The 25,161-nt window shown below is 48.4% G+C and overlaps 1 protein-coding gene across 1 annotated transcript in view; it reads left to right on the top strand.

Moving 5' to 3' along the window:
* Nucleotides 1–25,161, top strand: part of LOC128692366 (solute carrier family 22 member 20) — a 163,210-nt gene that overhangs the window by 1,028 nt on the left and 137,021 nt on the right. The gene's annotated exons all lie outside the window — the stretch shown is intronic.

Here is a 25,161-nt window from a genome sequence, read left to right as displayed (position 1 = left end):
GGGGTTGCGCCAGTATTAACGAGTCGTTGTATATTGACGGAATGAAATATATAATGTACATTAGCGGAAGACAATGTATATAATGCCAATAAGGCGTATTGTACAATGTATGTATTGTACAATGAATTAACGGAATACAGTGAATACTATTCTAGCATTGATGGATAACAGTGAATAATGTATTAGTATTGATAAAACAATGTACAACCTGCTAGTGTTGATAGAGGACAATAAGTGATGCTGTAGTCAACCCCCCCCCCCTAACAAGAGTCTTTGACCCCGGTGACAGGTCAACTCTTCTAATAAGGAACTGGACCTGATCGCTCCTTCCTTCATTGGATCAAACCGAATTGCTCCCTATTTTTCTTAGGCTCTTTGTGACCCCCTACAGGTTTAACATTCCCTCCTCATGAATGTAATAATGATACTCATGTACCAGTATCGAGGGTCATGGTGTATAATTTACCAGTATTGATGGCGATTGTGGCAACGCAAGTGTTGTTATTCTACAGACTCGTCAGCTGAGCTGTGTCGTCTGAGAGGCTAGTTTATTGTGAGCCTCAACATTATCCTGTGAGCACAAATAAATGAGAGGATTAGAGGTCACAGTGGGTCTTCATCAGATTCTACTGGTCACAGTTGCATCTTTATAAATATAAGTCATTTCGTTTGACACAAATACCTCATACAGGAAAAATTCAGGTATTTTATTATCGGTAGATAAGACACATAGGCAACATTTAGGCAACTTTATACCATTTGAAAATCACTGTCACTCTATTTTATTATCACTAAAATCTTTGGCTATTATTGGGTTGCAGTCTCATCAAAGAACAGCTGGTGCAAAATGTGGATACATTCTCAAGATTTCAGATATCTTATCATTAACAATTAAATTATTTGCCATTTACTGTATGGTTTGCTCAGCGCTGTATAGCCCTTGTGGTTTAGCGCTTCTTTTCGATTATAATAATAATGTATAGTTTGTTTAGAGTCATCTCTAAATAGTTGGATGTTTGGACGCTCTTGAGATATAACGTTGCAGTTGGTTTAGAAAGACACGTAAGCAAACACTATAACATATTTATTAGAAAACGTTTCGGTCCTGGGACCTTGATCACTTCTAGAAGTGATCAAGGTCCCAGGACCGAAACGTTTTCTAATAAATATGTTATAGTGTTTGCTTACGTGTCTTTCTAAACCAACTTGTCGGTATTTATTACCAAGGTTTATACCAACGTTGCAGTGCATGGCATGGCTCGGTCCACACACTGAACGTTTCATATTATTGGCCTCTCCATACAAATTATATTAACATAAAGTCTTTTAGCCTACCCTTAGTTTAACAATGATAACACTGTATATTGCCCTTGTTACTTTCTCCACAGGCATGTTTTACTTGACACATTTCATTAAGACAGACACTGGATCACAGTTAATCCTTTTCAAACTTGTTTGCTAGTTTTTATTTTCTCACAAGGTATTTTTAAACGTCTGTTGAGAAGCCAAAATTATATTAAACATTATTTGCAAGTTAAGTTTTCATGTTCCCGGAGGCCTATGTGAGAAGAAATCAAATAAAGACCACTGAATCTAGATACTGACCACGGTAAACTTCTTTGAGATGAAATTGCTCAGGCTTCTAGAAACGAAAAATGTAGTTTTAATGAGAGATTTTTAACTTAAGCCAAATCAGTAGGAGCAGTTTGACAGCTAATCTAGTCTAGCGACTTTCTTGAAACAGTATAGGACTGCCTTTTAAAACGGTTTGTGTCAGAACCAATTTGAGGAAACAAGTTGCTGGACTTGGTTCTAGCAAACAAGAGTGCTCTGTCAGGTATTCTTGGTTAAGAGGATGAATAAAACACATGTGCAACAGTTGGGTATCTTATCGTTGAAACGTTTCTCCCACGCGGTAGGTTTCATCAGTCAAATACAGAAGAGAATGTATTGCAGACAGCAGGAATAGTGGCAAGGTAAAATGATGTAATCAGTTTATCATCCTTGGAGAAATAGTTTGAGGCGGTCAGTCCCTCAGCCTGGAGAAGAATTCAACTCTACGTTCTGGAAAGATGTGAAGCTGAACCATGAGAACGGAGTCTTAAATACTGTCGAAGGTGAGGTGGAAGATCTCGAAGACGTTGACGGGGACGGGATTCACTAGTAGAAGCAAGAAGACAAGAAATGAGGAGCACTGCAGAAAGCAGTGCTCTGGACCTGCCTAACATGGGCCTACTGGTCCATGTTAGGCGGGTTCAGAGAGACCTACCTAGTATGGGCCAGAGGAACCTGCCTAGCGTGGGCCAGTAGGCTTTCTGCAGTGCTCCTCAATTCTTGCCACTACTCCTGGCGTCTACAGTACATTCTCCTCTGTATTTGACTGATGAAGGCGACCACACAGGTGAAATATTTCAACAATAATGATACCAAACTGTTGCACATGTGACTTAATTATTAACATAAGTAGTTTAATGAGAGAGAGAGAGAGAGAGAGAGAGAGAGAGAGAGAGAGAGAGAGAGAGAGAGAGAGAGAGAGAGAGAGACAGACAGACAGACAGAGAGACAGAGACAGAGACAGACAGACAGACAGTGAGAGACAGACAAAGAGCGAGAGGGAGCACTCTCACTAGCAACAGCTTATACACCCATTCAAAGAACAAAATTCTCATATGTGTCAATCTTCTGAAAGCATGTGAAGAACTGAAGCTCCAGGGTGGACCTTAGTTACAAAATAGACTGGCCGAGTGGTTAGCACACAGGCCTGTGAGATTTAGGACTCACCTACCATGGGTTCAATCCCCACCTGTTCTGTAATTGTTTTAGTCAACTCTAGAGAGCACCTCCTCACCCTGACTGAATAACTTTTACAATTGGTAGATATCCTATATATGACTTAAGAAATCGTAATGACACGATTGCAAATAAACCATACCCCTTATTGTGGCTAGCTGGTCTAGTGGTTAGCGCGACGGGCTGGAGTTTTGAGACTCTATGACCGCGGGTTCAATCCCGGCCGGGGGTATGGTGTATATCCTATATATAAATGAGACCATTCACAGGAGCACTCAGCTCTGGTGTTCTAAGCTGATTATTGATAATATGCAGGATTGTGGTTACGTGTGGCGTACACTGTCCACACCACAACCATCATCACCATCTATCTGGCTCCCACACCAAAATATTCTCTGTATAAGTTGGTGTTGTCAGTAAACGTCTGCTGTAACTCATGAAGCAAAAAATTTGGAAAGAGGAATCTTCCTGCAGATTTTTTTTTTATATAAGTATTACTTTTTCGCTCTCAAAAATAGAGTATAATTTAAAAAATATTTTGGTGTTTAAATTTTATCAGAAATTTCGAATTTAACAAAAATTGTGTTATATTTTAAATTGTTTTGGCGAGTTGTAAATCTGCCATTATTAATTATTTTCTATCTATTTATTTGCTTTCATCACTCTCAATGAATATATTTGATTGCTTTTTATTGAAAAATTCGAAAAAAAGGTAAATTTTAAATTTAAAGCAAAAAAAGCAAGATGGTGCATTTTCAAACTCTTAAGAATAATAAGAGCAATAATCTATTTTTACTCTTGTGTACACATCTTCAATACTTTCCTGTCTTCAGTTTTCCTCTACACATATACCAATGTTGTTACATTAAAAAAAAAACGATTTTTTATTGCATATTCACTTCGAAGACTATCACCATGAAACTTGTAGCTTCTCATATTCCAGTTGTGTCACACTTCCACCAAAAGAAAAATACAAAGACAATTGAAGAGTGAATAAAGAAACAAGCGTAGTAGTGGACCTTCTTAATGGACCATCTTGACGAGTGTCAAGGTTCTCTTTCTTTATTTTCACATTTTAGCTCTGAAATAATGCAGAATTTTTTTCTCTTAGTGATGTAACCAAGAATTGTAAAAGTCCATCGTAGCTAGTCGATATAAAATAATTTTTCCTATTTACCACATAAAAAATATTATTAATATGAAGAAGAGTCGTATATTTGTACCTTCTGTCCCATTGTACAGTTAGAAATGTCCCATTGTAGTTAGAAATGTCCCATTGTACAGTTAGAAATGTCCCATTGTACAGTTAGAAATGTCCCATTGTACAGTTAGAAATGTCCCATTGTACAGTTAGAAATGTCCCATTGTACAGTTAGAAATGTCCTAGTGTACAGTTAGAAATGTCCCATTGTACAGTTAGAAATGTCCTAGTGTACAGTTAGAAATGTCCCATTGTACAGTTAGAAATGTCCTAGTGTACAGTTAGAAATGTCCCATTGTACAGTTAGAAATGTCCCAATGTACAGTTAGAAATGTCCCATTGTACAGTTAGAAATGTCCTAGTGTACAGTTAGAAATGTCCCATTGTACAGTTAGAAATGTCCTAGTGTACAGTTAGAAATGTCCCATTGTACAGTTAGAAATGTCCCAGTGTACAGTTAGAAATGTCCCAATGTACAGTTAGAAATGTCCCATTGTACAGTTAGAAATGTCCTAGTGTACAGTTAGAAATGTCCCATTGTACAGTTAGAAATGTCCTAGTGTACAGTTAGAAATGTCCCATTGTACAGTTAGAAATGTCCTAGTGTACAGTTAGAAATGTCCCATTGTACAGTTAGAAATGTCCCAATGTACAGTTAGAAATGTCCCATTGTACAGTTAGAAATGTCCTAGTGTACAGTTAGAAATGTCCCATTGTACAGTTAGAAATGTCCTAGTGTACAGTTAGAAATGTCCCATTGTACAGTTAGAAATGTCCCAGTGTACAGTTAGAAATGTCCTAGTGTACAGTTAGAAATGTCCCATTGTACAGTTAGAAATGTCCTAGTGTACAGTTAGAAATGTCCCATTGTACAGTTAGAAATGTCCTAGTGTACAGTTAGAAATGTCCCATTGTACAGTTAGAAATGTCCTAGTGTACAGTTAGAAATGTCCCATTGTACAGTTAGAAATGTCCCAATGTACAGTTAGAAATGTCCCATTGTACAGTTAGAAATGTCCTAGTGTACAGTTAGAAATGTCCCATTGTACAGTTAGAAATGTCCCAATGTACAGTTAGAAATGTCCCATTGTACAGTTAGAAATGTCCCAATGTACAGTTAGAAATGTCCCATTGTACAGTTAGAAATGTCCTAGTGTACAGTTAGAAATGTCCCATTGTACATTTAGAAATGTCCCAATGTACAGTTAGAAATGTCCCATTGTACAGTTAGAAATGTCCCATTGTACAGTTAGAAATGTCCTATTGTATAGTTAGAAATGTCCTATTGTACAGTTAGAAATGTCCCATTGTACAGTTAGAAATGTCCCATTGTACAGTTAGAAATGTCCCATTGTACAGTTAGAAATGTCCCATTGTACAGTTATAAATGTCCTATTGTATAGTTAGAAATGTCCTATTGTACAGTTAGAAATGTCCCATTGTACAGTTAGAAATGTCCCATTGTACAGTTAGAAATGTCCCATTGTACAGTTAGAAATGTCCCATTGTACAGTTAGAAATGTCCTATTGTATAGTTAGAAATGTCCTATTGTACAGTTAGAAATGTCCCATTGTAGAGTTAGAAATGTCCCATTGTACAGTTAGAAATGTCCCATTGTACAGTTAGAAATGTCCTATTGTACAGTTAGAAATGTCCCATTGTACAGTTAGAAATGTCCCATTGTACAGTTAGAAATGTCCCATTGTACAGTTAGAAATGTTCCATTGTACAGTTAGAAATGTCCTATTGTATAGTTAGAAATGTCCTATTGTACAGTTGGAAATGTCCCATTGTACAGTTAGAAATGTCCCATTGTACAGTTAGAAATGTCCCATTGTACAGTTAGAAATGTCCTATTGTATAGTTAGAAATGTCCTATTGTACAGTTAGAAATGTCCCATTGTACAGTTAGAAATGTCCTATTGTATAGTTAGAAATGTCCTATTGTACAGTTAGAAATGTCCCATTGTACAGTTAGAAATGTCCTATTGTATAGTTAGAAATGTCCTATTGTGCAGTTAGAAATGTCCCATTGTACAGTTAGAAATGTCCTATTGTATAGTTAGAAATGTCCTATTGTACAGTTAGAAATGTCCCATTGTACAGTTAGAAATGTCCTATTGTATAGTTAGAAATGTCCTATTGTACAGTTAGAAATGTCCCATTGTACAGTTAGAAATGTCCTATTGTATAGTTAGAAATGTCCTATTGTACAGTTAGAAATGTCCCATTGTACAGTTAGAAATGTCCTATTGTATAGTTAGAAATGTCCTATTGTACAGTTAGAAATGTCCCAGTGTACAGTTAGAAATGTCCCATTGTACAGTTAGAAATGTCCCATTGTACAGTTAGAAATGTCCTATTGTACGGTTAGAAATGTCCTATTGTATAGTTAGAAATGTCCTATTGTATAGTTAGAAATGTCCTATTGTACAGTTAGAAATGTCCCAGTGTACAGTTAGAAATGTCCCAGTGTACAGTTAGAAATGTCCCAGTGTACAGTTAGAAATGTCCCAGTGTACAGTTAGAAATGTCCCAGTGTACAGTTAGAAATGTCCCAGTGTACAGTTAGAAATGTCCCAGTGTACAGTTAGAAATGTCCCATTGTACAGTTAGAAATGTCCCAGTGTACAGTTAGAAATGCTGCGACTCAGTTTGGTACACCTTTGCCATATAAAAAACATTAATAATGGGGAACATGTGGTCTTCAACTCTGTATATTAACCTGTTTAGTACCTTCTCAAATGGTTTACACAGACAGGTAGTCAGACATGGTGCGAATAAGCTAATGGTGGTTATGTTCAGGCATTGGTACAATACTATTATTTGTTCCAGCATGAAGGTAACTGACCCGTAGCATAAGTCATATTGTACATTTCTGATAGTGAGTTATCAGATACATGTTTTAGTAATCAAATAATGTCATAGTTGACAATGTCCTCACCCTGAGCAGTGGCTGTGTCCCTGGTGAGCAGTGACTGTGTCCCTGGTGAGCAGTGGCTGTGTCCCTGGTGAGCAGTGGCTGTGTCCCTGGTGAGCAGTGACTGTGTCCCTGGTGAGCAGTGCCTGTGTCCCTGGTGGGCAGTGACCGTGTCCCTGGTGAGCAGTGGCTGTGTCCCTGGTGAGCAGTGACTGTGTCCCTGGTGAGCAGTGACTGTGTCCCTGGTGAGCAGTGGCTGTGTCCCTGGTGAGCAGTGCCTGTGTCCCTGGTGAGCAGTGACTGTGTCCCTGGTGAGCAGTGGCTGTGTCCCTGGTGAGCAGTGCCTGTGTCCCTGGTGAGCAGTGACTGTGTCCCTGGTGAGCAGTGACTGTGTCCCTGGTGAGCAGTGGCTGTGTCCCTGGTGAGCAGTGCCTGTGTCCCTGGTGAGCAGTGCCTGTGTCCCTGGTGAGCAGTGACTGTGTCCCTGGTGAGCAGTGCCTGTGTCCCTGGTGAGCCGTGACTGTGTCCCTGGTGAGCAGTGACTGTGTCCCTGGTGAGCCGTGACTGTGTCCCTGGTGAGCCGTGACTGTGTCCCTGGTGAGCCGTGACTGTGTCCCTGGTGAGCAGTGACTGTGTCTCTGGTAAGCAGTGACTGTGTCCCTGGTGAGCAGTGACTGTGTCCCTGGTGAGCAATGACTATGTCCCTGGTGAGCAGTGACTGTGTCCCTGGTAAGCAGTGGCTGTGTCCCTCGTGAGCAGTGACTGTGTCCCTGGTGAGCAATGACTATGTCCCTGGTGAGCAGTGACTGTGTCCCTGGTGAGCAATGACTATGTCCCTGGTGAGCAGTGACTGTGTCCCTGGTAAGCAGTGACTGTGTCCCTGGTGAGCAGTGACTGTGTCCCTGGTGAGCAATGACTATGTCCCTGGTGAGCAGTGACTATGTCCCTGGTGAGCAATGACTATGTCCCTGGTGAGCAGTGACTGTGTCCCTGGTGAGCAGTGACTGTGTCCCTGGTGAGCAATGACTATGTCCCTGGTGAGCAGTGACTGTGTCCCTGGTAAGCAGTGACTGTGTCCCTGGTGAGCAGTGACTGTGTCCCTGGTGAGCAGTGACTGTGTCCCTGGTAAGCAGTGACTGTGTCCCTGGTAAGCAGTGACTGTGTCCCTGGTAAGCAGTGACTGTGTCCCTGGTAAGCAGTGACTGTGTCCCTGGTGACCAGTGACTGTGTCCCTGGTAAGCAGTGACTGTGTCCCTGGTAAGCAGTGACTGTGTCCCTGGTAAGCAGTGACTGTGTCCCTGGTAAGCAGTGACTGTGTCCCTGGTGAGCAATGACTATGTCCCTGGTAACCAGTGATTGTGTCCCTGGTAAGCAGTGACTGTGTCCCTGGTAAGCAGTGACTGTGTCCCTGGTAAGCAGTGACTGTGTCCCTAGTAAGCAGTGACTGTGTCCCTGGTAAGCAGTGACTGTGTCCCTGGTAAGCAGTGACTGTGTCCCTGGTGACCAGTGACTGTGTCCCTGGTAAGCAGTGACTGTGTCCCTGGTAAGCAGTGACTGTGTCCCTGGTAAGCAGTGACTGTGTCCCTGGTAAGCAGTGACTGTGTCCCTGGTGAGCAGTGACTGTGTCCCTGGTAAGCAGTGACTGTGTCCCTGGTAAGCAGTGACTGTGTCCCTGGTGAGCAGTGACTGTGTCCCTGGTGACCAGTGACTGTGTCCCTGGTGAGCAGTGACTGTGTCCCTGGTAAGCAGTGACTGTGTCCCTGGTAAGCAGTGACTGTGTCCCTGGTAAGCAGTGACTGTGTCCCTGGTGAGCAGTGACTGTGTCCCTGGTAAGCAGTGACTGTGTCCCTGGTAAGCAGTGACTGTGTCCCTGGTAAGCAGTGACTGTGTCCCTGGTGACCAGTGACTGTGTCCCTGGTAAGCAGTGACTGTGTCCCTAGTAAGCAGTGACTGTGTCCCTGGTAAGCAGTGACTGTGTCCCTGGTAAGCAGTGACTGTGTCCCTGGTGACCAGTGACTGTGTCCCTGGTAAGCAGTGACTGTGTCCCTGGTAAGCAGTGACTGTGTCCCTGGTAAGCAGTGACTGTGTCCCTGGTAAGCAGTGACTGTGTCCCTGGTGAGCAGTGACTGTGTCCCTGGTAAGCAGTGACTGTGTCCCTGGTAAGCAGTGACTGTGTCCCTGGTGAGCAGTGACTGTGTCCCTGGTGACCAGTGATTGTGTCCCTGGTGAGCAGTGACTGTGTCCCTGGTAAGCAGTGACTGTGTCCCTGGTAAGCAGTGACTGTGTCCCTGGTAAGCAGTGACTGTGTCCCTGGTGAGCAGTGACTGTGTCCCTGGTAAGCAGTGACTGTGTCCCTGGTAAGCAGTGACTGTGTCCCTGGTAAGCAGTGACTGTGTCCCTGGTGAGCAGTGACTGTGTCCCTGGTGAGCAGTGACTGTGTCCCTGGTAAGCAGTGACTGTGTCCCTGGTAAGCAGTGACTGTGTCCCTGGTAAGCAGTGACTGTGTCCCTGGTGAGCAGTGACTGTGTCCCTGGTAAGCAGTGACTGTGTCCCTGGTAAGCAGTGACTGTGTCCCTGGTAAGCAGTGACTGTGTCCCTGGTAAGCAGTGACTGTGTCCCTGGTAAGTAGTGACTGTGTCCCTGATGACCAGTGACTGTGTCCCTGGTAAGCAGTGACTGTGTCCCTGGTAAGCAGTGACTGTGTCCCTGGTAAGCAGTGACTGTCCCTGGTAAGCAGTGACTGTGTCCCTGGTAAGCAGTGACTGTGTCCCTGGTAAGCAGTGACTGTCCCTGGTAAGCAGTGACTGTGTCCCTGGTAAGCAGTGACTGTCCCTGGTAAGCAGTGACTGTGTCCCTGGTAAGCAGTGACTGTGTCCCTGGTAAGCAGTGACTGTGTCCCTGGTGACCAGTGACTGTGTCCCTGGTAAGCAGTGACTGTCCCTGGTAAGCAGTGACTGTGTCCCTGGTAAGCAGTGACTGTCCCTGGTAAGCAGTGACTGTGTCCCTGGTAAGCAGTGACTGTCCCTGGTAAGCAGTGACTGTGTCCCTGGTAAGCAGTGACTGTGTCCCTGGTAAGCAGTGACTGTGTCCCTGGTGACCAGTGACTGTGTCCCTGGTAAGCAGTGACTGTCCCTGGTAAGCAGTGACTGTGTCCCTGGTAAGCAGTGACTGTCCCTGGTAAGCAGTGACTGTCCCTGGTAAGCAGTGACTGTGTCCCTGGTGACCAGTGACTGTGTCCCTGGTAAGCAGTGACTGTCCCTGGTAAGCAGTGACTGTGTCCCTGGTAAGCAGTGACTGTGTCCCTGGTAAGCAGTGACTGTCCCTGGTAAGCAGTGACTGTGTCCCTGGTAAGCAGTGACTGTGTCCCTGGTAAGCAGTGACTGTCCCTGGTAAGCAGTGACTGTGTCCCTGGTAAGCAGTGACTGTCCCTGGTAAGCAGTGACTGTGTCCCTGGTAAGCAGTGACTGTGTCCCTGGTAAGCAGTGACTGTGTCCCTGGTGACCAGTGACTGTGTCCCTGGTAAGCAGTGACTGTGTCCCTGGTAAGTAGTGACTGTGTCCCTGATAAGCAGTGACTGTGTCCCTGATAAGCAGTGACTGTGTCCCTGGTGAGGACAGAATCTACTTTATATTCGGTATACATAAAGTATAACACTCAGCATATTGATTAACCTAAAATGTAAAAATATTATATCGTGCATTGATTTTTTTAAAATTCTCCCTGATTTTTAGGTAATAATGTGATAAAGCTGGAGACTTTTGCCCAACTCGTAATTAACAATTTGCTTTATACCGGGGTGTCTTGTGGAGTGAGTTTCAGCGTACACCTCGCCTTTTATTCTTTCTATTTATTTTGTTAAAACTATTAAATTCTTTGCTCGAGAGAATGTGTTGATTCAGTCCCTTAAAAAACAATGTTTCCAATTATTTTGTACAACCTCAGGTGTTCTTGCCTCATCATCACCCAGGAAGAACTCGAGTAATAAGAGCATCTGGGGAGTCGTGAGGCGCTGACAAGTTTTCAATCTTTCTTTAGTGATTGTTTTATGTTCTCTCAATTTGCCTTCTTCATAATATTTATGCTGTCAAGTTTGCTGACGTTTCCTGCGTTTTGTTTTAGTCGACTTCATAGTTCAAGAAAAAAAAAGTGAATTTTAGCTACAAGAACATCATTAAATTTTGCAGCTTCTCAAATTCTTACTCATTGTATCATTTAGTCTCTCGCTATATACGATGACATTACTTATGCATATAATGGCTGTTATAGACGAATAGTAAGACATATATAACATTAACAATGTGAGAGTAATGCGTCGTGTTTGACATATTTGAAGTCTATGTCGTGTCATTAGTTTCATAGCTACGAGTTGGTTGATTATGACAAATAATTTTGACATCTTCATAAACTTCTGAAAGTGAAATTAAACTTCTTCGATGAGTATTTATGGTGGTGCCTCTCGCATTTTTGTCTGCCTAGCATTTACACCACCGTCAAGAAACAGTGGAACCAGTATTAATAAAGTTAGGAAGATGATTGCATGTGCATAAGTATTTAGCACGTTCAGTGAGGAGCTGCCTTTGTATACCCTGATGCCAGGTTACTCAGAGTTATCCGATTTTGCATGATGAGGAGATACATGTGGACTCTTAACATGCATGACACAGATATTTACTCCTATGAGGTTATAATATATGTGGGCTGTTATATTACTTGGGGTTTGCAAACAATTAATATCATTATTCTCTGTAACAACAATGTGACGGAGGTCACAATGTTAGTATTCTGAATATATTTACCTCAGTATTTTTTTATTTCGTTGCTGCAGCTAGTCACTGTGACACTGGTATGCTCTTACACTCTCTAATTCCTCTGTATTAACCTATAGAATTCCTTGTAAAGCCGCATTATCTGATTTTCAGTATCTTTATTCATCGAAGTATCTTTCAACCTTTCAATCTTTCTCTATTTTCCTCAGCTGTCTATCACTGATTTGTCTAAGAATTTTTATTTTCTGCAGTTTTTTTTTTTTCATTTCTTCGATATCATCAACATAACACTCACTGATAAATTAAACACAGGTGCAACGCTTGGGTATCTTTAATGAGGAAACGTTTCGCCACACAGTGGCTTCATCAGTCCATACAAAGGAGAATGGTGAAGAACAGGAGTAGTTTGAGGTAATCAGTCCCTCAGCCTTCAGTCGATGTGGTCAGTCCATCAATTTTGAAAAGAATACAGCATATGTGGGAAGAAGTGGCTTATATACTGTATGCAGGAGAGGTGCAGCAGTTGTAGGTGGTGTCACATTTGGCAAATGTGAAAGTAGGTCATGCCTAAAGGTTAGGCAAGTGAAGAATCCCCTGTGTTAAGATCCCAAGATGTTGCTGTGTCTGACAGGAATGTAGATGAATGGTTCAGAGAACCGACAAATTGATAAATTAGACGCATGTGCAACACTTGGGTATCTCATTAAAGATATCCAAGTGTTTCACCTGTGTAATTTATCAACTTGTCCGTTCTCTGAACCATTCATCTACATTCCACTCATTACCATAACTACTAACCTTATCCTCTTAGCTCCTATTCCCATCCCTTTCTTTACTACTTCCTCATTATATACTTTTTTGCTGCAGTGTTGCCTACTTCTCCACTAATACTTTCATTAGATTTACTAGTGTCGTCATTCCTATTTTAACTATCATCTGCATTATTACCCACCACTCTGTTTCACGTTTTTTTTTCACTTAGGTTTTTGTCTTCCCACTAAGGTTGTCTCTGGGTTTTTTGTTGACAGTCATCGTCACGAACTGCTGCACCTTATCTTGAAAGTGCCACTAGAACTGGAAATTCTTGTAAATCATCGTAGTTTTCCGGCTGGCCTTGCCCTTGTGATGGAGCCATCAGCTATATGTGACGGCTGTCATCTCGCTGAGAGGCAGTCAGACACGCTTTCAGATCACCCATGAGCAAGGAAGACCTCTGCCGCTGCTGTTATAATATTGCGTGACCTGAAAGAGGACACCTTCCCCACCCAGACTTACACACCGGATCGTTACCATAGTCCAGGGCGGGTTAGTCAGACTCACAGGGAACCGCTCCCATCCCCGGGTAGGCAGCTTTTCATGCTATTTATGTATAGTGTTAGTTGCTAGTTTCAGCAACTTCCCAGCCATACAGCTAGCTGCTACTGTTACTGTAAAGGGGCACATCCTGAGGCCAGGGAGGGAACTTCTCGCACCAGAGTGCCACACCCTTAATCCTTGCCGGCAGTTAGCAGATCTCTCCTACACTGGCTTACTTCTAGTCTGTTGTGTGCATATGCAGAAACTACACCACTCTGTGGTATTACACATAACAGCACCATTTCCATATTTCTGTTACGCGCAACATCTGTGGGGTTTTACATACTCCATGAGATGCCTGAAGTTCTTGGTGGGTTTCTTTCTTCTATCAAGGACGCTCAGACATACTGTTTCCTTTCCTTTGAGTCTTCCGGGATTCTTTCTCGAATCATTGTGTTCTAGTATCGTAGAATCTTGATATGAATTAAGTCCAGTCAGTTTTACTTTCATGTGCAGGCAGATGAGATGTTTCCATGGCTGCAGCTGCTGTTTTCTTGCAAGGAAATTATCCAGTGATGTCTCATCATTGCTAAATAGCACGTAATCTTCCTAGTTATATGGAAAACTAAAAATCAGTAGCTGAGTGCTGGCATAATGCTGGCATAGACCTGGTTAATAGTTATTTTACTGCTGCATTCAGCATACCTCGATGCACAGCCAGTCACAGCCATCGTGATACTAGAAAGATGAAAGATGCTCCAGCTGAAAATGCTAGTGAACTGCAATGTATAAATTTGATCAACTCAGAACTTAAACTTGGAGAATGTATTTTGCTCAATTTACTACAACACTAAAGCTTAAATAACGATTAGAGTTCTACTGGCAATTCCATCAAGTATCTAAAGTTACAGTAACTGTTTCAGAGACATCAGCAGTGGTAATTACCTTAACAAAAAATGGATGTGTAATTTCACTGATAGTTTACCATAATTACAAAAAAACTGTGAAGGAACAACCAACATTTATAAATAAAATTGTGAAGAAAGTGGATACTAGTGTTGGGGAGAGGTACAAGATTAAAAGATAACGAAACCTAGTAATATCTGGTAACTATAATGATAACCCATAATAGTCCAACGAGTTCACAGTTAACATTCTAGTGCAGTGTATAATTCTGCTTCTCAAAACTGTATATTACTCCAGCCACCAGAATCATCAACATGTCTGCTGCTGTATTCATCCATTACAAGACATCACACAATTACCTCTTCCTTTTTAATAATTAATATTACTAAAGCATCATTGGAACTAATTAAAAACTACATCAGACTCCCATAAAATGTTCTCCAAATAACTTTTTTAATGTAGGAAATAAATCCAGTGTCTTAATTTCTGTTCATTTTCTCCCCCGTGTGTCCTTCCCCGTGTGTCCTTCCCCGTGTGTCCTTCCCCGTGTGTCCTTCCCCGTGTGTCCTTCCCCGTGTGTCCTTCCCCGTGTGTCCTTCCCCGTGTGTCCTTCCCCGTGTGTCCTTCCCCGTGTGTCCTTCCCCGTGTGTCCTTCCCCATGTGTCCTCCCCATGTGTCCTTTCCCATGTGTCCTTCCCTATGTGTCCTTCCCCATGTGTCCTTCCCCATGTGTCCTTCCCCATGTGTCCTTCCCCGTGTGTCCTTCCCCGTGTGTCCTTCCCCGTGTGTCCTTCCCCGTGTGTCCTTCCCCGTGTGTCCTTCCCCATGTGTCCTCCCCATGTGTCCTTTCCCATGTGTCCTTCCCTATGTGTCCTTCCCCATGTGTCCTTCCCCATGTGTCCTTCCCCATGTGTCCTTCCCCATGTGTCCTTCCCCGTGTGTCCTTCCCCGTGTGTCCTTCCCCATGTGTCCTCCCCATGTGTCCTTTCCCATGTGTCCTTCCCTATGTGTCCTTCCCCATGTGTCCTTCCCCATGTGTCCTTCCCCATGTGTCCTTCCCCATGTGTCCTTCCCCGTGTGTCCTTCCCCGTGTGTCCTTCCCCATGTGTCCTCCCCATGTGTCCTTTCCCATGTGTCCTCCCCGTGTGTCCTTCCCCATGTGTCCTTCCCCATGTGTCCTTCCCCATGTGTCCTTCCCCATGTGTCCTTCCCCGTGTGTCCTTCCCATGTGTCCTCCCCATGTGTCCTTCCCCATGTGTCCTCCCCGTGTGTCCTTCCCCATGTGTCCTTCCCCATGTGTCCTTCCCCATGTGTTCTTCCCAATGTGTCCTTCCCCATGTGTCCTTCCCCATGTGTCCTTCCCCGTGTGTCCTTCCCCGTGTGTCCTTCCCCGTGTGTCCTTCCCCATGTGTCCTTCCCCATGTGTCCTTCCCCATGTGTCCTCCCCGTGTGTCCTTCCCCATGTGTCCTTCCACATGTGTCCTCCCCATGTGTCCTTCCCCATGTGTCCTCCCCGTGTGTCCTTCCCCATGTGTCCTCCCCGTGTGTCCTTCCCCATGTGTCCTTCCCCATGTGTCCTTCCCTGTGTGTCCTTCCCCATGTGTCCTCCCCGTGTGTCCTTCCCCATGTGTCCTCCCCGTGTGTCCTTCCCCATGTGTCCTCCCCGTGTGTCCTTCCCCATGTGTCCTCCCCGTGTGTCCTTCCCCATGTGTCCCCGTGTGTCCTTCCCCATGTGTCCTCCCCGTGTGTCCTTCCCCATGTGTCCTCCCCATGTGTCCTTCCCCATGTGACCTTCCCCATGTGTCCTTCCCCATGTGTCCTTCCCCATGTGTCCTTCCCCATGTGTCCTTCCCCATGTGTCCTTCCCCGTGTGTCCTTCCCCATGTGTCCTTTCCCGTGTGTCCTTCCCCATGTGTCCTTCCCCGTGTGTCCTTCCCCGTGTGTCCTTCCCCGTGTGTCCTTCCCCATGTGTCCTTCCCCATGTGTCCTTCCCCGTGTGTCCTTCCCCATGTGTCCTTCCCCGTGTGTCCTTCCCCGTGTGTCCTTCCCCGTGTGTCATTCCCCATGTGTCCTTCCCCATGTGTCCTTCCCCGTGTGTCCTTCCCCGTGTGTCCTTCCCCGTGTGTCCTTCCCCATGTGTCCTTCCCCGTGTGTCCTTCCCCGTGTGTCCTTCCCCATGTGTCCTTCCCCATGTGTCCTTCCCCATGTGTCCTTCCCCATGTGTCCTTCCCCGTGTGTCCTTCCCCGTGTGTCCTTCCCGGTGTGTCCTTCCCCATGTGTCCTTCCCCATGTGTCCTTCCCCGTGTGTCCTTCCCCGTGTGTCCTTCCCCATGTGTCCTTCCCCATGTGTCCTTCCCCGTGTGTCCTTCCCCGTGTGTCCTTCCCCGTGTGTCCTTCCCCATGTGTCCTTCCCCGTGTGTCCTTCCCCGTGTGTCCTTCCCCATGTGTCCTCCTGTGTGTCCTTCCCCATGTATCCTCCCCTTGTGTCTTTCCCCGTGTGTCCTTCCCCATGTGTCCTTCCCCGTGTGTCCTTCCCCATGTGTCCCTCCCCGTGTGTCCTTCCCCGTGTGTCCTTCCCCATGTGTCCTTCCCCGTGTGTCCTTCCCCGTGTGTCCTTCCCCATGTGTCCTTCCCCATGTGTCCTTCCCCGTGTGTCCTTCCCCGTGTGTCCTTCCCCATGTGTCCTCCCCGTGTGTCCTTCCCCATGTGTCCTCCCCTTGTGTCCTTCCCTGTGTGTCCTTCCCCATGTGTCCTCCCCGTGTGTCCTTCCCCATGTATCCTCAGCTTGTGTCCTTTCCCGTGTGTCCTTCCCCATGTGTCCTTCCCCGTGTGTCCTTCCCTGTGTGTCCTTCTCCATGTGTCCTCCCCGTGTGTCCTTCCCCATGTATCCTCAGCTTGTGTCCTTCCCCGTGTGTCTTTCCCCATGTGTCCTTCCCCGTGTGTCCTTCCCCATGTGTCCTTCCCCGTGTGTCCTTCCCCATGTGTCCTCCCCGTGTGTCCTTCCCCATGTGTCCTCCCCGCGTGTCCTTCCCTATGTGTCCCCCGTGTGTCCTTCCCCATGTGTCCTCCCCATGTGTCCTTCCCCATGTGACCTTCCTCATGTGACCTTCCCCATGTGTCCTTCCCCATGTGTCCTTCCCCATGTGTCCTTCCCCATATGTCCTTCCCCATGTGTCCTTCCCCGTGTGTCCTTCCCCGTGTGTCCTTCCCCATGTGTCCTTCCCCGTGTGTCCTTCCCCATGTGTCCTTCCCCGTGTGTCCTTCCCCATGTGTCCTCCCCGTGTGTCCTTCCCCAAGTGTCCTCCCCTTGTGTCCTTCCCTGTGTGTCCTTCCCCATGTGTCCTCCCCGTGTGTCCTTCCCCATGTGTCCTTTCCCGTGTGTCCTTCCCCATGTGTCCTTCCCTGTGTGTCCTTCCCCGTGTGTCCTTCCCCGTGTGTCCTTCCCCATGTGACCTTCCCCATGTGTCCTTCCCCATGTGTCCTTCCCCGTGTGTCCTTCCCCATGTGTCCTTCCCCGTGTGTCCTTCCCCGTGTGTCCTTCCCCATGTGTCATTCCCCATGTGTCCTTCCCCATGTGTCCTTCCCCGTGTGTCCTTCCCCGTGTGTCCTTCCCCGTGTGTCCTTCCCCATGTGTCCTTCCCCGTGTGTCCTTCCCCGTGTGTCCTTCCCCATGTGTCCTTCCCCGTGTGTCCTTCCCTGTGTGTCCTTCCCCATGTGTCCTTCCCCATGTGTCCTTCCCCGTGTGTCCTTCCCCGTGTGTCCTTCCCCATGTGTCCTTCCCCGTGTGTCCTTCCCCATGTGTCCTTCCCCGTGTGTCCTTCCCCATGTGTCCTCCCCGTGTGTCCTTCCCCATGTGTCCTCCCCTTGTGTCCTTCCCTGTGTGTCCTTCCCCATGTGTCCTCCCCGTGTGTCCTTCCCCATGTATCCTCAGCTTGTGTCCTTCCCCGTGTGTCCTTCCCCATGTGTCCTTCCCCGTGTGTCCTTCCCTGTGTGTCCTTCCCCATGTGTCCTCCCCGTGTGTCCTTCCCCATGTATCCTCAGCTTGTGTCCTTCCCCGTGTGTCCTTCCCCATGTGTCCTTCCCCGTGTGTCCTTCCCCGTGTGTCCTTCCCCATGTGTCCTCCCCATGTGTCCTTCCCCATGTGTCCTCCCCTTGTGTCTTTCCCCGTGTGTCCTTCCCCATGTGTCCTCCCCGTGTGTCCTCCCCTTGTGTCCTCACTCGTGCGTCTCCCCGTGTGTCCTCCCCATGTGTCCTCCACCGTGTGTCCTCACTCGTGTGTCCTCACCCGTGTGTCCTCCCCGTGTGTCCTCTACTGTGTGTCCTCACTCGTGTGCCCTCACTCGTGCATCTCCCCGTGTGTCCTCCCCGTGTGTCCTCATTCGTGTGTCCTCACCCGTGTGTCCTCCCCGTGTGTCCTCATTCGTGTGTCCTCACCCGTGTGTCCTCCCCGTGTGTCCTCCCCGTGTGTCCTCACTCGTGTGCCCCCACTCGTGTGTCCTCATCCGTGTGTCCTAACCCGTGTGTCCTCACTCGTGTGTCCTCACTCGTGTGTCTCCACTCATGTGTCCTCATCCGTGTGTCCTAACCCGTGTGTCCTCACTCGTGTGTCCTAACCCTTATGTCCTAGCCGTGTGTCCTTACTCGAGTGTTCTCACCCCTGTGTCCTCACTCGTGTGTCCTCACCCGTGTGTCCTCACCCGTTTGTCCTCACCCGTGTGTCCTCTCCCGTGTATCCTCACCCGTGTGTCCTCACCCGTGTGTCCTCACCCGTATGTCCTCACCCGTGTGTCCTAGCCGTGTGTCCTTACCAGTGTGTCCTCACCCGTGTGTCCTCACCCGTGTGTCCTCACCCGTATGTCCTCACCCGTGTGTCCTAGCCGTGTGTCCTTACCAGTGTGTCCTCACCCGTGTGTCCTCACCCGTGTGTCCTCATTCGTGTGTCCTCACCCTTGTGTCCTCACTCGTTTGTCCTCACCCGTGTGTCCTCACCTGTGTGTCCTCACCCGAGTGTCCTCACCCGTGTGTCCTCCCCGGTGTGTCCTCACCCGTGTGTCCTCCCCGTATGTCCTCATTCGTGTGTCCTCACCTGTGTGTTTTCACCAGTGTGTCCTCCCCGTATGTCCTCATTCGTGTGTCCTCACTTGTACTCACCTAGTTGAAGTTGCAGGGGTCGAGTCCGAGATCCTTGCCCCGTGTGTCCTCACTCGTGTGTCCTCACTCGTGTGTCCTCACTCGTGTGTCCTCACCCGTGTGTCCTCACTCGTGTGTCCTCACCCGTGTGTCCTCACTCGTGTGTCCTCATTCGTGTGTCCTCACTCGTGTGTCCTCACTCGTGTGTCCTCACTCGTGTGTCCTCACTCGTGTGTCCTCACTCGTGTGTCCTCACTCGTGTGTCCTCACTCGTGTGTCCTCACTCGTGTGTCCTCACTCGTGTGTCCTCACTCGTGTGTCCTCACTCGTGTGTCCTCACTCGTGTGTCCTCACTCGTGTGTCCTCACTCGTGTGTCCTCACTCGTGTGTCCTCACTCGTGTGTCCTCACCCGTGTGTCCTCACTCGTGTGTCCTCACCCGTGTGTCCTCACTCGTGTGTCCTCACCCGTGTGTCCTCACTCGTGTGTCCTCACTCGTGTGTCCTCCCCGTGTGTCCTCCACCGTGTGTCCTCACTCGTGTGTCCTCACTCGTGTGTCCTCATCCGTGTGTCCTAACCCGTGTGTCCTCACTCGTGTCCTCACTCGTGTGTCCTCACTCTTGTGTCCTCACTCGTGTGTCCTCATCAGTGTGTTCTCCACCGTGTGTCTTCCCCGTGTGTCCTCACTCGTGTGTCCTCACTCGTGTGTCCTCACCCGTGTGTTCTCCCCGTGTATCCTGACTCGTGTGTCCTCCCCCGTGTGTCTTCCCCGTGTGTTCTCACTCGTGTGTCCTCACTCGTGTGTCCTCACTCGTGTGTCCTCACTCGTGTGTCCTCACTCGTGTGTCTTCACCCTTGTGTCCTTTCTATGTGTCTTCCCGTGTATCCTCACTCGTGTGTCCTCACTCGTGTGTCCTCACCCTTGTGTCCTTTCCATGTGTCTTCCCGTGTGTCCTCATTCGTGTGTCCTCACTCGTGTGTCCTCACCCGTGTGTCCTCCCCATGTGTCCTCCCCGTGTGTCCTCACCCTTGTGTCCTCACCCTTGTGTCCTCCCGGTGTGTCCTTACCCGTGTGTCCTCACCCGTGTGTCCTCCGTGTGTCCTCACTTGTGTATCCTAACCCGTGTATCCTCACCCGTGTGTCCTCACCCGTGTGTCCTCCCCCGCGTGTCTTCCCCGTGTGTTCTCACTCGTGTGTCCTCACTCGTGTGTCCTCACTCGTGTGTCTTCACCCTTGTGTCCTTCCCATGTGTCTTCCCGTGTATCCTCACTCGTGTGTCTTCACTCGTTTGTCCTCACCCTTGTGTCCTTCCCATGTGTCTTCCCGTGTGTCCTCATTCGTGTGTCCTCACTCGTGTGTCCTCACCCGTGTGTCCTCCCCCATGTGTCCTCCCCCGTGTGTCCTCACCCTTGTGTCCTCACCCTTGTGTCCTCCCCGTGTGTCCTTACCCGTGTGCCCTCACCCGTGTGTCCTCCGTGTGTCCTCACTTGTGTATCCTCACCCGTGTATCCTCACCCGTTTGTCCTCACCCGTGTGTCCTCCCCCGTGTGTCCTTTCCCGTGTGTCCTTCCCCATGTGTCTTTCCCCATGTGTCCTTCCCCGTGTGTCCTTCCCCATGTGTCCTTCCCCGTGTGTCCTTCCCCATGTGTCCTCCCCGTGTGTCCTTCCCCATGTGTCCTCCCCGCGTGTCCTTCCCTATGTGTCCCCCGTGTGTCCTTCCCCATGTGTCCTCCCCATGTGTCCTTCCCCATGTGACCTTCCTCATGTGACCTTCCCCATGTGTCCTTCCCCATGTGTCCTTCCCCATGTGTCCTTCCCCATATGTCCTTCCCCATGTGTCCTTCCCCGTGTGTCCTTCCCCGTGTGTCCTTCCCCATGTGTCCTTCCCCGTGTGTCCTTCCCCATGTGTCCTTCCCCGTGTGTCCTTCCCCATGTGTCCTCCCCGTGTGTCCTTCCCCAAGTGTCCTCCCCTTGTGTCCTTCCCTGTGTGTCCTTCCCCATGTGTCCTCCCCGTGTGTCCTTCCCCATGTGTCCTTTCCCGTGTGTCCTTCCCCATGTGTCCTTCCCCGTGTGTCCTTCCCCGTGTGTCCTTCCCCGTGTGTCCTTCCCCATGTGACCTTCCCCATGTGTCCTTCCCCATGTGTCCTTCCCCGTGTGTCCTTCCCCATGTGTCCTTCCCCGTGTGTCCTTCCCCGTGTGTCCTTCCCCATGTGTCATTCCCCATGTGTCCTTCCCCATGTGTCCTTCCCCGTGTGTCCTTCCCCGTGTGTCCTTCCCCGTGTGTCCTTCCCCATGTGTCCTTCCCCGTGTGTCCTTCCCCGTGTGTCCTTCCCCATGTGTCCTTCCCCGTGTGTCCTTCCCTGTGTGTCCTTCCCCATGTGTCCTTCCCCATGTGTCCTTCCCCGTGTGTCCTTCCCCGTGTGTCCTTCCCCATGTGTCCTTCCCCGTGTGTCCTTCCCCATGTGTCCTTCCCCGTGTGTCCTTCCCCATGTGTCCTCCCCGTGTGTCCTTCCCCGTGTGTCCTCCCCTTGTGTCCTTCCCTGTGTGTCCTTCCCCATGTGTCCTCCCCGTGTGTCCTTCCCCATGTATCCTCAGCTTGTGTCCTTCCCCGTGTGTCCTTCCCCATGTGTCCTTCCCCGTGTGTCCTTCCCTGTGTGTCCTTCCCCATGTGTCCTCCCCGTGTGTCCTTCCCCATGTATCCTCAGCTTGTGTCCTTCCCCGTGTGTCCTTCCCCATGTGTCCTTCCCCGTGTGTCCTCACTCGTGTGTCCTCACTCGTGTGTCCTCACCCGTGTGTTCTCCCCGTGTATCCTGACTCGTGTGTCCTCCCCCGTGTGTCTTCCCCGTGTGTTCTCACTCGTGTGTCCTCACTCGTGTGTCCTCACTCGTGTGTCCTCACTCGTGTGTCCTCACTCGTGTGTCCTCACTCGTGTGTCCTCACTCGTGTGTCTTCACCCTTGTGTCCTTTCTATGTGTCTTCCCGTGTATCCTCACTCGTGTGTCCTCACTCGTGTGTCCTCACCCTTGTGTCCTTTCCATGTGTCTTCCCGTGTGTCCTCATTCGTGTGTCCTCACTCGTGTGTCCTCACCCGTGTGTCCTCCCCATGTGTCCTCCCCGTGTGTCCTCACCCTTGTGTCCTCACCCTTGTGTCCTCCCGGTGTGTCCTTACCCGTGTGTCCTCCCCCGCGTGTCTTCCCCGTGTGTTCTCACTCGTGTGTCCTCACTCGTGTGTCCTCACTCGTGTGTCTTCACCCGTGTGTCCTCCCCCATGTGTCCTCCCCCGTGTGTCCTCACCCTTGTGTCCTCACCCTTGTGTCCTCCCCGTGTGTCCTTACCCGTGTGCCCTCACCCGTGTGTCCTCCGTGTGTCCTCACTTGTGTATCCTCACCCGTGTATCCTCACCCGTTTGTCCTCACCCGTGTGTCCTCCCCCGTGTGTCCTCACCCGTGCGTCCTCTCCGGTGTGTCCTCACCCATGTGTCCTCCCCGTATGTCCTCACTCGTGTGTCCTCACCTGTGTGTTCTCATTCGTGTGTCCTCGCCCGTTTGTCCTCACTCGCGTGTCCTCCCTCGTGTGTCCTCCCCTCGTGTCCTCCCCTTGCGTCCTTACCCGTACTCACCTAATTGTGGTTGCAGGGGTCGAGACTCAGCTCTTGGCCCCGTGTGTTCTCTCCCGTGTGTCCTCCCCGTGTGTCCTTCCCGTGTGTTCTCACCCGTACTCACCTAATTATACTCACCTAATTGTGGTTGCAGGGGTCAAGACTCAGCTCCTGGCCCTGCCTCTTCACTGATCGCTACTAGGTCCTCTCCCTCTCTGCTTCCTGAGCTTTGTCATACCTCTTCTTAAAACTATGTATGGTTCCTGCCTCCACTACTTCACTTGCTAGGCTATTCCACTTGCTGACAACTCTATGACTGAAGAAATACTTCCTAACGTCCCTGTGACTCGTCTGAGTCTTCAGCTTCCAGTTGTGACCCCTTGTCCCTGTGTCCCCTCTCTGGAACATCCTATCTCTGTGCAGCTTGTCTATTCCCCGCAGTATCTTGTATGTCGTTATCATGTCTCCCCTGACCCTTCTGTCCTCCAGTGTCGTCAGTCCGATTTCCCTCAACCCTTCCTCGTACGACATTTCCCTGAGCTCTGGGACTAGCCTTGTTGCAAACCTTTGTACTTTCTCTAACTTCTTGACGTGCTTGACCAGGTGTGGGTTCCAGACTGGTGCTGCATACTCTAGTATGGGCCTAACATACACAGTGTACAGTGTCTTGAACGATTCCTTATTAAGGTATCGGAACGCTATTCTCAGGTTTGCCAGGCGCCCGTATGCTGCAGCAGTTATTTGGTTTATGTGTGCCTCCGGTGATGTGCTCTGTGTTATGGTCACCCCAAGGTCTTTCTCCCTGAGTGAGGTCTGTAGTCTTTGTTCACCTAGCCTATACTCTGTCTGCGGTCTTCTTTGCCCCTCCCTAATCTTCATGACTTTGCATTTGGCTGGATTGAATTCGAGAAGCCAGTTACTGGACCACATGTCCAGACTGTCCAGGTCTCTTTGCAGTCCTGCCTCATCCTCATCCGATTTAATTCTTCTCATCAACTTCACATCATCTGCGAACAGGGACACTTAAGAGTCTATTCCTTTCATCATGTCGTTCACATATATCAAAAATAGCACTGGTCCTAGAACTGACCCCTGTGGGACCCCACTCGTCACAGGCGCCCACTGTGATACCTCTTCACGTACCATGACTCGTTGCTGCCTCCCTGTCAGGTATTCCCTGATCCATTGCAGTGCCCTCCCTGTTACATGCGCCTGATCCTCCAGCTTCTGCACTAATCTCTTGTGGGGAACTGTGTCAAAGGCCTTCCTGCAGTCTAGGAAAACGCAATCTACCCACCCCTCTCTCTCGTGTCTTACTCTGTTACCTTGTCATAAAACTCCAGGAGGTTTGTGATACACGATTTGCCTTCCATGAACCCATGCTGGTTTTCATTTATAATCTTGTTCCTTTCCACGTGTTCGACCACTCTCCTCCTGATAATCTTCTCCATGACTTTGCACACAATACATGTCAGAGAGACAGGTCTGTAGTTTATTGCCTCATTTCTGTTTCCTTTCTTAAATATGGGGACTACATTAACTGTCTTCCATTTCTCAGGTAGTTGCCCAGTTTCAAGGGATGTGTTGAAGATCGTGGTTAGAGGCACGCACAGCATCTCTCCTCCTTCTCTAAGGACCCATGGGGAGATGTTGTCCGGTCCCATCGCCTTTGAGGTGTCAAGGTCACTTAAGAGCTTCTTCACCTCCTCCTCAGTTGTTCGTATGTCATCCAACACTTGTTGGTATATTCCCTCTTGATGTTCCCTTCTGTTCTGTCTTCCCACAGCCCTTCCTGTCTCTACTGTAAAAACTTCCTTAAATCTCCTGTTCAGCTCCTCACATACCTCCTGATCATTTCTTGTGAGTTCTCCACCTTCTGTCCTTAATCTGATCACCTGGTCTTTGACTGTTGTCTTCCTCCTGATGTGACTATACAACAGTTTCGGGTCAGTCTTGATTCTCGATGCTATGTCATTTTCATACTGTCGCTGGGCCTCCCTCCTTACCTGTGCATACTCATTCCTGGCTCTGCGACTGATCTCCCTATTTTCGTGTGTTCTCTGCCTTCTGTACTTTTTCCATTCTCTATTGCACTTTGTTTTTGCCTCCTTGCACCGTCGGGTAAACCAGGGGCTCGTTTTGGTCTTCCAGTTGTTACTGATGCCCTTGGGAATAAACCTTTCCACTGCCTCCTTGCATTTTGTTGTTACATATTCCATCATTTCATTTACTGGTTTCCTGCCAGTTCTCTGTCCCAATGGACCTCCCGCAGGAAGTTCTTCACCCCTATGTAGTCCCCTCTTTTATAGCCAGGCTTTTCCCATTCAACTCCTGTTATTCTCTCCACTTGCAGCTCTACTATGTATTCAAAGCACAGAACCACGTGGTCGCTAGCTCCTAGGGGACTCTCATACTTGATGTCCTCAATGTCTGAGCTGCCCAGGGTGAACACAAGGTCCAATCTTGCTGGTTCATCCTCCCCTCTCACTCTGGTAGTGTCCTCAACATGTTGGTGCATGAGGTTTTCCAGCACCACATCCAACATCCTGGCTC

This window comes from Cherax quadricarinatus, chromosome 6, assembly GCF_038502225.1.
Source record: "Cherax quadricarinatus isolate ZL_2023a chromosome 6, ASM3850222v1, whole genome shotgun sequence".
Classification (NCBI taxonomy): domain Eukaryota; kingdom Metazoa; phylum Arthropoda; class Malacostraca; order Decapoda; family Parastacidae; genus Cherax; species Cherax quadricarinatus.
Note: the sequence above shows the minus strand (reverse complement) of the source record. Positions and strands in the feature narration are given on the sequence as shown.